The sequence below is a fragment of the Arvicanthis niloticus genome, chromosome 7, assembly GCF_011762505.2.
Source record: "Arvicanthis niloticus isolate mArvNil1 chromosome 7, mArvNil1.pat.X, whole genome shotgun sequence".
NCBI classification, from domain to species: domain Eukaryota; kingdom Metazoa; phylum Chordata; class Mammalia; order Rodentia; family Muridae; genus Arvicanthis; species Arvicanthis niloticus.
In genome coordinates, this window is record NC_047664.1 from 41,465,403 (window position 1) to 41,481,487 (window position 16,085).

The following is a 16,085-nucleotide window of genomic DNA, read 5'->3' on the forward strand; positions in this document are numbered from 1 at the left end:
CTGGACCTTTCAACATCACCTGCCATCCACCTTGAGATCTGTGTACCCAACCCACAGGCTATCCCTTTTATGGATATGTCTGCAGCTCCGCCCTGGCATGGGTAGCCCCCATACCATGCCCTCTTGAAGTTCAGGGTTTCTTCAAAATGCTTACACAGGTTTCAATGCTGGCTGCTCAGAGGATGGGGAAAGCCCTGAAGCCAAAGTCACCAGTGTCTCCTCTGTGACCTCACCCTGGCCACTCTCTGCTTTCCAAAGATAGTGTCAGGACACTGTCCTAGGTGAGAACAGTGATCCATTGGCTGTTCTCAACCCCACTTGTAATGTGCTGTCTCTCAGTCTGCCAGCAGGTGCACCCAGCCCTTCTCAAAAACAGTTATAAGCAGCACCAGTTACAAACATTTCAAGTGGCTGTGGGGCCAGCACTCAATGACAGCCATCTTAATAACTGCAGAGCTTGGGTTGTGTGTCAGAGCCATGTGTCCAGCAAAATGAGATTGTGATGTGGATGGCTATACATATGGCCTGCTGGGTCCTTCCTGCTGGGTTCTTCCAGTGAAGTGTCTCTTTGTTGGGCAAAGACCTCAAGGTTTAAAGGAAACATCTGGATTCCTTGAGCCCATGAGCATTTTGTAAGCATTTATTAACCAGAGGGACACAGGCCAGCTCAGCCCAAGGAAGTAACTGCTAGCAAGTACTTTCTGGGAGCCGGAGATTCACTGCCAGGCCGTCCTGGGGACTTTGTCAGGAATCCTGCCTCCCAGACATCATCTTTCTGAATCATTTGGCATCTTCCCTCAGATACTGACTATTGGTGACAGGCAGAGGTGAGCACAGCCACACAAACACTATGAACTCACTGAAATCCACCTGGGCATCTCTGTTAGTGTCTAGTTCTTTAAGAAGTTTGTTTGTTCAGGCCTTCTGTGCCATCTCCAGCTAGAGGAGGCCCTCCCTAGAGTCAGCAACAGGGATGCAGAGAGGGACTTGAGCCTCAGTCAGCTCTAGCCTTGAGGTCAGAGGGGAGGGGAAAAGCCCACAAGTGAGCCACATGGCAGTCCAGCCACACCTTGGCCACACAAAGATACACTGGTGTATGTAGGCTGTGAGGTGCTTTGAATGGTGTGACAAAGACTTCAACTAACCTTAGCTGCTGGTCCATGTCCCAAGCCCTCACATGTGGCTTTTATGAGGGGCTAGGGATCTCGACTCAGGCCCATGTGCTCTTTGCTTATGGAGCCATCTCCTCAGCCCCTCTACTGTGCTTCCAATGGAGTATCTGTTTTCCACAAGCCTGCAGGCTTCACAATTATAAGACAAGTGAGCTGCCTCACTTAACGTTTGTTAGTGATGAAGACTAACAGACCAGGGGTCCCAAGGAACCTGCACAGAAGCCCCGTTCTTCTCTGCTTCAGCACCCTGCTAAGGTCTCAGGTCTTTTTGGAGAGGACAAGCCTGGTGCAGGCTCTAAAAGCCTGATCATGTGATAGTTAAGGCTGATACACCATCCTTGCTGAGAGGTGAACCGAGGACAGATCTGAGCGTCAGCATCCGGGGGCTAGTAATTCAGCTGAGGTCTGGAACATTTTGTATTCCTATGGCTTTTTCAGAACGTGTGAGTCCAGACCACCCACTAAGCCATGGCTGTGCTTGTGAAGCAGGTGTTGATTATAGCAAGTTGGAATGGCAAAGTAAGGGGAGGCTGTAAAGTCAACGCGCAGAGAGTAGAGGGACACACCCATCCACCTAGACTTCCCACATATATCAGAATACCTGCACCAGGGCTGAGGAGCTGGCTGAGTCCATAAAGTGCTTGCCATAGGATCTGGGTTTGATTCCCAGAACCCACATATAAAAGCTGAAGATGGTAGGAGGTGCTTGTTACCCTAGCACCAGGGACATGGAGATGGAGGAGTCCTTGCTGGACAGCCAGTCTAGCCTAGTTGGTGAGTTCCTGATCAATGACCTTATCCCAACAACAACAGTAACAATAACAACAACAAAGAGGCAGGGAGTCCAGAGGAGCCAACCTTCAGGCTAACGAGTGCTGCCCTTAGCCTTGGTCAGAGAAGCTTCTCTCTAGTGGCAAAGGTCAATGGAGAGACACATAGCTGGCCTACTTGTTGAGGGTAAGTGACTGTTGGGTGCTCAGTCCTACTGGGACACATGACCTCAAAAGTTCAGGGACTATCACAGAAGAGGGTGTAAGAGCCAGAGGATGGGAGGAAAGGGTGCTGTTAAAAGCTGGCATGGTGCTGGAGGGTGGTGGCACACTCCTTTAATCCCAGCACTTGGGAGGCAGAGGCAGGTGGATTTCTGAATTCGAAGCCAGCCTGGTCTACAGAGTGAGTTCCAGGACAGCCAGGGCTATACAGAGAAACCCTGTCTCAAAAAACAAAACAAAAAAAGCTGACATGGCTGTTACACTTATGAAGTTACAGGGACCATGCTTTCTTGTATAAGGCCTGCACAAGGTGAGGCCCATCATGGACAGGAGAGGGGCTCATGAGGCCCAGCCCTATCTAAGGAGCTACTGGTGGTCGACAGTGTTGGGGGCAGGGAAGCCATTCCTTCAGCTATGTAGCCACTGGCAAACTGCCCATTTCCAGTAAATAACCTCCCCCCGAGAATTGTGCAAACAATCCTACTCATGGGGTCACACATGCATACAGAAAAGACCTGGAAGCAGGAATTGTTGGAAGAGGGGTTCAGTGGCAGTGAGAAGGGAATCAAGGAGGGGAATACAGGCTTGAAAATGAAAATACATGTATGATATTGTCAAAGAATAGAAATAAAGAAACATTTTAAAAAACTGAAGGTGGGAGCTCCTGAGGAAGTATGCCTGAGGTTAACCTCTGACCTCGACATGCGTGTACACCCACGTACATACACATGTGCACACGCGTGCCTCTCTCTCTCTCTCTCTCTCTCTCTCTCTCCCTAAAGATTTCTCAAACTTTGATGATCACCGGAACATCCCATGCCCTGTGCACAAGTCAGCAATGTGGTGGCTCTCCTCAGAAAGCAGAAAGGCCCAGACTTAGAGAATTCACACTATTATATTAAGCCCCAAACAATAGTAACTTTCATATTAATCAGAATTTTGCTCACAACAATGTTTGTTTGGAAGAAAAAAAAAGAAGCAAAAAAAAAAAAAAGTCAGTACTCAAGATGGTTCATTTTTTTCTCTCCATGCTTCTGCATTTTTCTGTCATTTACAAATGCACTTGTAATAAAACAAAGCAGATGGATTTTATTGTAAAAATGTGTCATCATTGCATTTCTGCTGAGGACAGAAATACGATGTTCTGGGGTATGGGTAACACTCAAGCATGACTACTCTGACTTTCATCTTCAACTGCCAATGTCCATCCATCCATCCGTCCATCTGTCCATCTATGAGGACCTCTTAGATGACAGAAGGGCTGTGTGCTGGGGAATAAGGGGTGAGGATGGTGGATAGAGAAGATCAAAGAGAGGAGGCTGGAGGGTGGGAGACTCTGCTTAGATTTGCTATGGGCCACCCAGAACAGAAGTGGGCAGGCTTCTGGCTTCTTGGAAGGCTCCTGGCTCTGGGGTCCTGCCTGAGCATTGAGCTGAAGGGAGGCTGCTGGCTGGGGGTGAGTAGAACAGCTAGGAATAGACCTCTCTTGTCCTTATTCATGTTAGTTCCACTAATACCACGTCACAGGGGACCTGGGATGGGAGGAGACACACTTTACAAGGCTGAAGTCTTGGGGACAGAAAGCTCTGAGGGTCTAGCAGACAACCTCAGGATCTCCCTGGATCCCACTATGCTGGTGGCTGGAATCCCACCATCCTGGCCTTACATGGAAAGACCCCTGATGACAAATGCCTTGCTCCTGGGCTCCCTCTGAGCATGCCCTCTGGCCTCAAGCACTCCAGTGTCCCCTCCATAGGACTCATAGGGCCATTTATTGGCTGTGCTTACACCTTTCAGGATCTGCTCCCCTCCTCCTGGCACTATGGGTAACAGCTGATGGATTTGACCTTTGTCCTTTCTGCTACCACAGTGTCATCTTTGCCTGGCCTTACCTTCAGGAGACCTGGGAGCTCCCTCTTTATTAGCATCTTCACCCCAACCCCCACCCCAGCCTCCAGTTGCTGCCCTTGATGGCTGCATACCTGTTGAAGACTGATGATTGGATAAATGGCTGTCTCCAGCTCTGTCATGATGCTGGTGTGGACTTTCCTTCCTCTCAGGTTCTTTTTGGCTCTTTTTAGCCAAAGACAATTGCTCTAGATGGAGGCCCCACGGCTCCTTCTAAGGCCAGCCTTATACTGACACAGAGTGGGATGGTCAACAACTCTGTCACTCCCCATTTGGTCAACAGGACCCAATAGAAGGCATGGTTGTGACTTTCTGAAGCCTATCCCTGGGAGAGTCTGTGCTATGTGGCCCCTTGGAGTCATCTTTGAATCATAACGGGGACCTCCCTACTATGTCAGAAAGTGCCAGAGTTTAGGTCAACTTGAGAAATATCTGAGAGGGAACAGTGGGCGGTTAAAGAACAGGGCAGCCCTGTAACTCAGAGGGGCAGTTTACACCTCAACCCCATTTGCACCCAGGAGCCTCTGCCCTGCTCACCATAGTGGCGACTCTCAGAAGAACATCCACACGGAGAAGCAGGGTGGCAGAGCTTGGAAGACTCATAGGGCAGGGGTCTGTGTTACAGAGCTTTTCAAAGCTAGAAAAAGGGTTGAACCCTAAGATGGGCCATTTTCCTAGAGTCTTGGGCAGTTGGGGCAGAACTGAGAGCAGTAGAGGCGAAGGGCCAGTGTCCTGGTCACTGCTGCCTGGACAGGCTAGAGAAGTCTGCAGTTAGATGAGAGAGCTGTGTGTGGGCTTCATAGAGGAAAGCCCCAAACCAGCCCTCCAGCACCACTGGTTCTTAGACGGAGCAAAGGTCACTCGTTTTGGCAGCTGGACAGCACAGTGCCGCCCTGCCCCCCACCCCAGGTTATGACAGATGGCACTCCTCTGGTGTGAGGATAATTGTTGCCTAGGTTACTTCTGCTTCTGCTTCCAGCACTGACTCTACACACACACACACACACACACACACACACACACACACACACACACAGAGGCATCTGCCGTGACTGCAGCAGAGTGAGGTCAGCATCTCTACCTTTCTCTTCTCAGCCTGTGGGTCAGATCCGAGTCAGCTCTGCATGTAGACACATTGGTCACTGAGAAATGTTTTGTCCAGAACTGTAATACATGGTTAGCTTGATCTAGACTTGATCAGTCTCTCTCGTCTTCTTCCAGGCTAAAGACACTGAAAAATCTAGGTCATTAAAGAAATCAAAAGAGGAAGGGCTAAGATTCTCACATATCTCCACTGACTTCCAGGCAGGACATACCTCACACCTCCATTAGTCTCCCCATCTCTCTCCTCTGTCCTATCCCTTATCTGAGATCCTCAACCACCCTGGAGCCAAGGCGTTGGCTTGGGAGCAGTGCTCTGGCCATGGAAAGAGATCTTTCTCTCTCCAGCTCACAGCACTCTCAAAAGTCGGCTTCTCCATAGAATGAGCTTTCAGACCTGGGTTTGATGAACTCTTCACAAAAAGAAAAACAAGCAAAAAACAAAAACAAAACCTCCAAGATACCTGGGAGCAAAAGTTCAAAACCAGTCTTTGCTGTGTCCATTATCCCATCATCCCTGCCAGGTCCAGCCCCAGGTTGTCTTGATACACATCCTGTTTCTCATCTTCCAGATGGTGGGACTGTTGGCTAGGTGGAGACTTCAACCCTCCTAGCGCAGGTGTGGCTTCATACACACAAACACACACACACACACACACACACACACAGAGACAGACATATACACCACACATATACCACACACCGAGACAACACACACACACACACACACACAAACAGAGAGACAGACATATATACCACACGTATACCACACACAGAGACACACCACACACACACACACACACACACAGACAGGCATACCATATACACACAGACACACAGACACACACCACACATATAGCACACACAGAGACACACACCACACACACACAGACAAACATAGCACCCAGACACACACAGAAAGAGAAACATACAACATACACAGACACACACCACACATAGACACACACAGCACACACACAGAGAAAGAGATAAACATACCACATACACAGACACACAGACATAGATACAGACACACAGACACACAGACATAGATACAGACACTCAGACACACACAGACACACAGACATAGATACAGACACACAGACACACAGACACACACTATACAGTGCTAGATCATCTGAGATGCTTCCCCTGGAGCCAAGACCTGTATGTTTTCTTCTCTACTCTTTCAAATAAGGGTAAGCAACAGGAGTACACTTCCCAAGGCTGTAGAGCTGGGACAGAGCCCATAAAAAAGTCTGTCACCCCATTCCTTACTGGAAAGCTTTTCCTTAACTGATGTCAGGTCTCCCACCAGCCTGGCCATGTTATGGGTGTTGGCTAGTTTTACAACAGCTTGACACAACCTAGAGTTATCTAAGAAGAGGGGACCACAATTGAGATAATGCCTCCATCAGATTGGCCTGTAGGCAAGCCTGTAGAGCATCTTCTTAATTAGTGAAGGATATGGCTAGGCCCAGCCCACTGTGGTTGTTGCCTCTCTTGGGCTGGTGGCTCTGCTGATCCATCCATCGGGAGAAATCCAGTAAGCCATGTTTTTCCACAGCCTTTGCTTCAGTTCCTGCCCTGATGTCCCTCAGTGATGAACTGTGGCCTGAGAGTTGTGAGCTGAAACAAACACTTTCTCCCTGAATTGCTTTTGGTCATGGCTTTTCCTTACAGCAATAGAAACCCTGACTAAAACACAGGGAGGTTCCTGAAGGTCAGACAGGTCCTCTCTTAGGGTGGCACGGCTCACAGATGCAGAAGCCCAGGCTGTAACTTAATCTGCTCTTACCTCCTCATACATATGCCATACATATAAGGGGCCAGAGGCAGGCTGTGAGAAGGGAAGACCAGGGATGCTGCTTTCCTTCTGACTGGCTGGCGGCCAGCATGTCTTCAGTGCTCTGCTCTTTGGCTAAGTATGAGATGCTGCCAAAGCTTCCCAAAGCAAGAACACAGTCCTTGCCATGGACCACTGCCTTGGTCAACAGAGAAGGTAGGAGGAGTGGTTATTCATATGTCTATCTCAGCACCCAGTGTGCTAAAGGAGACTGTGACAACATTGCCCATTTTGAGAGGACCATTGTTCATTCGGTGAGCATTGGGTTGGGGAGGGGCTGCAGCTGTCACTGCAGCTTTGGGCAGGAAGAAGCAAAGCATGACAGACTCAGCCCAAGATGCAAAGCAGTGAGCTGCCCCAACAGTGAGATCTTCCTTAGATTGTCAACTGTGTCTGCCAGCGTGGGGCTGACACTGAGCTAGCAACTGTCCACAGAGGGCCGTGTGGGGCCAGATGGGCAGGCAGCCTAAGTGCAAGCCTTCTCTAGTATACCCTGGAGAAAGAGCCTATAGTACATGACTCATGAGCCCATGGTTATTCACTAAGGAACTTGGGTACACAAGATAGCACCAGGAGGGGCTGCAGAGATAGCTTAGTGGTTAAGGGTGCTCTTTGTGCAATATGAGAACCAGAGTTGAGATCTCAGTGTCCATTTACAAGCTGAGTGTCCTGTACGTGCCCTGTACATAGCCCCAACACTGAGGAAGGCTGAAGCAGGAGAGTCACTGGGGCTTGTTGAATTCTAGTCTGGCTCAGAAAATACAATCCCAAGGTTCAGGGAGACGCATTGCCTCAGACAGATGAAGGATGCTAGCTAGAGTCGGATACCTTGATGCTTTCTTCTGCACTATGTGTGTGCTCACGGGTGCATCACCACACACACGTGTATATATTCACACGTATAAATACAAATATGCACATATAAATAAATAGTTTTTAGAAAAGGTCACACCAGGAAAAGGACTGAGCAGCAGTGGAAAAATTAGTGGGACAGGCCTGGTTCACAAGAAGAGAACTGAGCTGGGGACAAGGGCTGTATCTGAAGGTCCCAAGCAGGGCTGGGGACACTGTGGTCCTCAGAGTTCAGAACACTTGTTCAGAGAAAGTGGAGAGTGGGAAGGAGCACATGGGCCTTGACTAGAATGTTCTGGAGGGATGTATAGATACATATGATGAAGATTCTTGCTTCTGTACCCCTGGCTGCAGCTTCAGAGGATGGAGTGAAAGCTTGGGTCCACTGATCCAAGGAAAGGTAGGCCACTGAGATCTGTGGGGCTCAGTTAAAGGCTTGGGTCTGGCACAGGGCTGGGTAAGATTTGAATCTGTATCATTTCTCATGGGCTTGTTTTTTTTTTTAAATTAAAATTTTAAATTTATTTTATGTATATGGGTGTTTTGCTTGCATGGATGTCTGTGTACCATGTGTGCCTGGTGTGTGCAGAGGCCAGGAGAAGGCAACGAATCCTTGGGAAGTTGAGTTACAGATGGGTATAAGCTTCTATGTGGGTTCTGGAAATCAGACCCTGGTCACCTGGAAGAGTAGTCTGTGCTCTCAACTGCTGAGCCACTCCTCCAGCCCCAACAGACTGATGCTGCCGATGCCTGTTCCCCTGCTTGTTCCTCAGTGGCTGGTGCTGTTCTGGGAGGTTATTGAACTTTCAGAAGGTGAGACCTAGCTGGTAGAGGTGAATCTCTAGTGGCAGGCTTTGAAGGTTGTAGCCTGGCCTTCCTGCCTGTTTCCTGCTCTGTTCCAGTACACAGGTGGCTCCATACACACTCCACCATCACAAACTCTGGCACAATGGACTAAGGCCCATGACTGTGACCCAAAATACATGCTTCTTTGTAAGTTTTTTAAAAATAAAATTCATAAAAAATAAATTTTTCCTTCCTTATGTTATTTTCTGCCAAGTTTTCTGGCCACACGGATAGATGCAGAAGCAGAAAATTGGTGCCAAGAGTGTCCTTGTTGCTTTGAACAAGCCTGACCCTGTGCCTCTTAGGAGATTTGGAGGAGTTTGAGGTTATAGAAGTTCTAGGATGTTGTCGGCAGACCTCAGTGGACTTTGCTGGTGGGAGTGTGGAAGTCCAGAATGTTAATAGAAATTCAGAGCGTGAAGGCCACATTCCTGAGGTTTTCAATGGCTGCAAGGACTCTGGAAGTGGACTGGAGAGTCTTCACGTGACATGCCAGCATGGAGCTGCTCTATATTTCAGTCTGTGTCTTGAAGTTTTGAGTGAAGCTTAACTCAAGAGTAACAGGGTACTTAACTAGGCAGAGGAGACTTCTAAACAGCTCAGCAGCCAGGCCCCGACGTGATTGTTGGTGGCTGCTCTCAGCCAGGTTTACAGTGGGAAGTAAGAGTAAGAGAGAAGAGAAAGATATAAAAGGACACACAGTGTGGCCAAGAAGGCATGCAAAGGAAGGGAGTGCTGCTGTGAGGGGCTATGACCTGATGACATCAGCACCGCTGAAAAGGAGCCATCGAGGAATGTGCAGAGCAAGAGAATAGGTGTCACAAACTATACCACCCCACCCCTCGTCACCACCCCAACCTCCCACCCCACCCCCATCCTACCCCCATCCCACCCTCACCCCACCCTACCTCTCCCCCACCTCCTATCCTCACCCTACCTCATATCCCCACCCCTCACCCCAAACCCTCACCCCCACCCCACCCTCTTCCCCCACGCCACCCCTCATCCCCACCCCAACCCCTACCCCACACCCTACTCCAACCCTCACCACCCCAATCTCCCACCCTACCCCTACCCTACCCCCACCTACCCTCACCCCACCCCACCTCTCCCCGACTTCATCCCACATTCCACCCCACCCCTACCCCCTATCCCCACCATTACCCTCATCCCCACCACAAACATGGACCCTGTTTTAGTTACTTTCCCATTGCCATGACAAAACATCATGAACAAAGCAACTTTTAAAAGAAGCTATTTGATTTGGGACCCATGTTTCCAGAGGGTTAGAGCCCATGATCATCAGCAAGGAGCACGGTAGTAGACAGGGAGGCATGGCTCGGGGTCAGTAGCTGAGAGCTCACTTCTGATGCATAACCATGAGGCAGGGAAAAAGAGCTTGCAAGGTCTGGCATGGGCTTTTGAAACCTCAAAGCCCATCCTCCAGTGACAAACCTCCTCCACCAAGGCCACGCCTCCTAACCCTTCCCAAACAGTTCCACCAACTGCTGGGGCGGGGGTGGGGTGGGGTGGTGGCAAGCATTCAAATACATGAACATATGGGGGCCATCCTCATTCAAAGGACCACCCCTCTTCACAATGACGGCTTGAAGCCAGAATGCATTCTTCCTTAAATTGTTTCTGCGAATGTTTCAGTCACAGGGCAGCAGAGGCAGGTCAGAGGCCTGCTCACCTCCAACTACTCACACCAGTGACCCTCAGTGTCATCCCCTGACCTCCACCATCACAAATGCTGCTGACTTCTCCATCCTCCCTGTCTGTTTGCCCCTCACTCTGACTCCTGAAGGGTTTCAGATCACTTTTCACTTCAGAAGCAGCCGTTGCCTGGGAGCCTGTCAGAGATGCAGTGTGGCATGCTCTTATACTTCAGGACCAGTAACTGCGCTTGAACCTGTCTAAGCCTTGACTGCACTTTAGCTTTGAATGGCACAGCCCTAGAGGCTGGGCAGAGCCGGAAGCAGCCACAGGGCATGACTGCCTTGGCCATTGGTATTCATTTTAAAAACTAAAAAATATTTTTGAATCAAATGTGCAGATAAACTGGGTGGCGGTGGCACACACCTTTAATCCCAGTACTCAGGAGGCAGGAAGCAAAGGCAGGCAAATCTGAGTTCCAGGCCAGTCTGGTCTACAGAGTGAGTTCTAGAACGGCCAGGGCTGCACAGAGAAACCCTGTCTTGAAACAAGCAAGCAAGCAAACAAACAAACAAACAAACGTGCAGATGAATCTGCCAAGAGCACAGCAGTCCATCACTAGGCTCCAGGACACTCCCACACCACCAGGTGTATCCCAGAGTCCACGGGTCCTCAGTGGGAGTAGCAGGGTCTCACACGATCACACTCAGTTCTCTGTCAGGTCACGGGAAGACTTTAGCCTTCACTGCCTATTCTTGCCCTCCACGGGCCTTCGTTATCACTCATTGTAATTACTTACTTTATTCATCTAACACATTGTCAGGCTTCTCAGGCCATCTGGACTTTGGCCTGACCTTCACTGTCCCCTCTGTGGGGCAGTCTGTTAGGAGCTCGGCTCTAGCCTAGAGCTGGAGTCTGAAAGCTTTCCCACTTTTCACTTTCTAAAGTGGCTCCCCATGAGGATGGGAGGCCACTCAAAAACAACCTGCTCAGGCCTCCAAAGGCCTCCCTGCTGGAGCCTGAGCCACACCTTCCCTGTGCAGTCTGTGACTTCCCGCTGTACATCACAGCCCCCTGCTCTCTCCTTGCTTTGTCCTGCTAAGGCTCCTCAGAGTGTCCCCAGTCCTTCACCTGCTATTTAAGTCACTCACATTCCAGAGAGTGCCTCCTCTGATCTTGATTCCCATGCTGCCCTGGGTCTCATGCTAACCCCAGGTTAGCCCACCTGCCTGGAACACTTTTACTTGGATGTATTTCTCCGCACATCTACCTTCACCCAAAGGTCACTACATCTGACATGTCATCACCTGACAATTCTACATAAACTCTAATGCCTGTTCCCTTCTCTTCCTCCTTCAGAGCCCCCTGTTCTTTCCTTAGGACTTCCTGTACTCGGTGGGACAATCATTTTCTGTTTCCTTCACCCAGGAATTGTTTGTTTGAGACTGGGTCTCACACCTCATGTAGCCCAGGTTGGCCTTGAAGTTATTATGTTAGTGGAAGATGACCTTGAACTCTTCTTTTTTTTTTTTTTTGGTTTTTCGAGACAGGGTTTCTCTGTGTAGCCCTGGCTGTCCTGGAACTCACTCTGTAGACCAGGCTGGCCTCGAACTCAGAAATCCGCCTGCCTCTGCCTCCCAAGTGCTGGGATTAAAGGCGTGTGCCACCACTGCCCGGCTGACCTTGAACTCTTAATTCATCTGTGAGCATCTGTTCACCAGCAAAGTGTCTATACCCATAGGTCTGTTGTCATCAATTTATAGACCTACCAACCTGCTGGGTCACCCCTAAGAATTCTCTGGAAGAGCTTTCTCTACCTTGGAATTCTCTGGTCACAGTCACATGCTTGGTGACCCGTCTGATCTTCAGGTGCTGAGAACTTTCGGGAGGCCTGTCTTACTCTGAGATCTGTGTTTCCTCTTTTGCCCTCCTGCAGATCAGAGCTTCTTCCTATTTCAGGCCTGTAACTACATCCTAAAGCAGTCAATAAAGATGATAAACAAGGAGACCTTTTGTTTTGAAAAAAAATATATATATATATTTATACACACACACACACACACACACACACACACATATCATAATCACTTTCCTGGCAGTGGCTTTGATCATTTGTGTGGAGCTGCTTGCCATTAGTTTCTCAAGCTAAAGAACACTGGAACAAGTTGGAGCTCTCCACCCTTAATCCCGGTAAAGCCCACTCCAATGAGCCAGTCTGGAAAATGCCTCCTGGCTGACCATTTCAACGGAGCCTAGCTCCACCCTTCCTTCCCTAGCCCACCAGGGCCCTAAGGCAGCAGAGCGCCCTATCAGGAAAGTGTAGCCTAAAGTCAGCTGTGCATATGCTGATGTGGGCCTCCAGTGGCTTTTGTCCTCTCAGAGGAAAGAAGTCAGCTGAGAGACAGACACAGCTTGAGAGACACAGGTTGTTTGGCAAAGCAAACCAAGCATTCTGAACAGAGATTGGAGCAGGGGATCCCAAACTGAGCAGCAGCTTCGTGGATTCTGCATTTTGGATTTTAAAGAAGGTGTTATGAATAATTCTTAGGCGGGTAGCATATTCATGAGGTAAGGTGATCTTTTTGTCCCTCCCAAATCATAGTGGACCCTGTTTTCCCTTTAGGGCAGTCCCCCCACCCCACCTCCACTATCCTCTAGAAAAGCTCACAAAGGGAAGACGGTAAAAAAAAGTCATACAATAAATGACACCGCAGTGAAGCTGAGTTCATCTGAGGTTGCAGTCCCTGCGTGAATGCCTGTGTGGGAAGTGCCCAGAGCCTTTACTTCTCTGATTCAGAGCCATCTGTATCATTGTAAAATCCTCAAGGACATTAACCACAAAGGGACATTCTGACCAACAGGAGACACAGTGACCATGGACACAGCCGCAATTTTCTTGCTTATCTCATCTCTAACTCCTTGGCGACAGTGCAGGCCCTGGACTGAGCTCATTACTGTCTGTCAGTTAAAAACCTTCTGCCCTAAGGTTAAGACATTCTGTAATTTTAAAATGGAGGCCTATTGTGAAAGCAGGAGCTGAGTTTTTCACGGCTTTATGGCTTTACAACAGCTTGCCTGGCTGTTCAAACAAGACCAGACAAGCTGCATTTAGGACTCGGTTCTCCCAGTCCCAGCCCTCTGTCTATCTTCTAGGTAACTCCAACACTTGCCCATGCCAGGCAACGCACCAGGGAGGTCGCATGTGTGTGCCACCTAACATGCTAAGAACAAACTACTTATGGAAAACAGAGTAAAATGAAACCCTGCTTCATTCCTTTGGGTTCATCCTGAGTCCCACAGCTCATAGCCCACCCCTCTCCGTGCCCAAGAATCCCCTGGTTCTTCTCAAGCTTTTCTAAAGTAACAGCGTCTACATCTGTCTTCTCACCTGTGGACCTCTGACCTCAAATTCCAGCAGGAAGCGTTTTAAAAACAAATCAGGGGCTGGTGAGATGGCTGAGCCGATGAAGGTTGCCTGCGGCCAAGCCTGCGGCTCAGAGAAAACTGCTTGGAACCCACACGGAAGAAGGCAAGAACTGACTGCTAAAAGTCACCCTCTAATCTCTGCGGCACACCTTGACACTCTCATGCCCCTTCACACACACAAAATAAATGTTAAAAGAAATGAAGATCAAAAATGAAAAATACAATGAAATGTGTGTGTGTGCGTGCATGTGCGTGTGTGCACATGTGTGTGTGTCTGTTAACAAAGTTCCTCCTGTGTGACTGCCTGAGTTCAGATCCCCAGTGTTGGGTCCTAACGAAACTCCAAAAGGCAGTTCAAATAACCAGAAAGGACTCAACCTGGACTATAGGATGTCTGCAGGATAAATGGAGATTCAGCATTCCTCAGGAACTAAGGAAACTGAGTCCCTTCTGCCCAAAGGCGTCATTTCCTTACCTCTGACAGAAGGGACAAATGGCCACCATGGTACCTATCAGCATATCAAAGCCCAAGCTGGCTTCAGGCTCCCTTGGTCTATCACAAGAACCAGTTTCAAAGTCAAAGCTCCCATCCTCCTTTCCTACCTCCTCCCCTACCCTAAACTCCTCCAGCTCAGGGCTTCCGTTTCCACAGCTACTCATTCTCCTATGTGCCTCCCCACCCCCTCCCTCCCTCTCCCTCCTCACCCCTCCCTCTCCTTCCCCACCCCCTCCCTCTCTCTCCCTCCCCACCCCCTTACTCTCTCTCTTCCTCTCCACCCCCTCCCTCTCTCTCCCTCCCCACCCCCTCACTCTCTCTCTCTCCCTCCTCTCACTGTGCTTCTCTCACTGTGTTTTTCCTGTTCTCTTTCCTCTGCTATTCTCCTGTCCCACAGAGCCCTGGCCATGTCCTGTCTGCTGGCCATGTTCAGTCTACTCCTCTCTGCTCTGGACTCTTCCAGGTGCCTCCCGCTGTTCCCTCTCATATCTACAATGAAAACCTTCCTCTTAACCATTCCACGGAGCAGTCATGTGGTCACTCTCCACACCTGGCACCCATGTAAATAGCCAGATGCAGTAGCAGCACACAGCTATAACCCCACTACCGGGAGCTGGCTGGCCAGCCTTGGCAGATAGATGAACTCCAGGCTCAAGGCGAGACCCTGACTCAGAAAGTAAGATAGAAAGCCTAGGGAGATAGATTAATGGACAAGAATACTTGCTATGCAAGCCAGGGATCATGAGTTCAAATCCCCAGCACCCATTTGGCACATAGTCACACCTGCTTGTAATCCTATACATGCTGCTCCCCCACACCTCCCCTCCCCCATATACAGGGCAGAAACAAACAGAAAATGGGAGCTTGCTGGCCAGCTGGGCTAATCAAAACAGTGAGTTTTGGATTCAGGGAGATATCTTGTCTCAAAACAAATATGGTGCCAAGCAATAGAGGAAGACACTGGAAAGCCTCCTTTGGCTTCCACATATATGTATTGGCATGTGCATCCCTATATCCCTATACTCACATGTGTGCCCCACACAGTACACACACACACACACACACACACACACACACACACACAGAGAGAGAGAGAGAGAGAGAGAGAGAGAGAGAGAGAGAGAGAGAGAGAGGTGGTAGATCTCAAACCTGAGAACAAACCATGATTGCCTATTTAAACATATCAAACTAGACCTGGCCACTGTGTTCTCCCAGCATCTCTCAGCCCCTACCTGTTAAAGTATCTAGCTGGCATATGTCCCCTACCCTGAACTCCAAGGGCTGGGCTGCCATTCTCCTGCTCATCCTATATAATCCAGCCATTTGGCTGTGCCGGTCCTTTTTATCCTTTAAGCTTCTAGTCTCCTGGTCTCCTGGCTCTCTTCTCTCCTCTTTTCTCCCCTCTCCACAAATGACCCAGCTCAGGGTCATGTTCGCTCTGGATTCTCCCAGATGTCTCTACCTCTGGCTATGCTCTCTGTCTTGTCTGCAATAAACCTTCTCCTGTACTCAACTTGGTGGGCCTGCCCCTTGTCTTGCTGCTCAGCAAGACCCTCACAACCTGTGTCATGTGCTCCCTGAACACACCCATTCCCACTTGACCACGCCCCACACCCACACCTCTTATAGTCCTTTCTCTGGGCCACTCCCTGTGGGTCCTGCAGATGGAGCTCCTGTTGTCAGGTGTGGGAGCAGGGGCTTTTACCCACTGAGCTATCTCATTGGTTCCTACTTATTTTTGTGTGCATGTGCACATATGGTGTATGTATGTATGTGTGTGCACGTGCTGT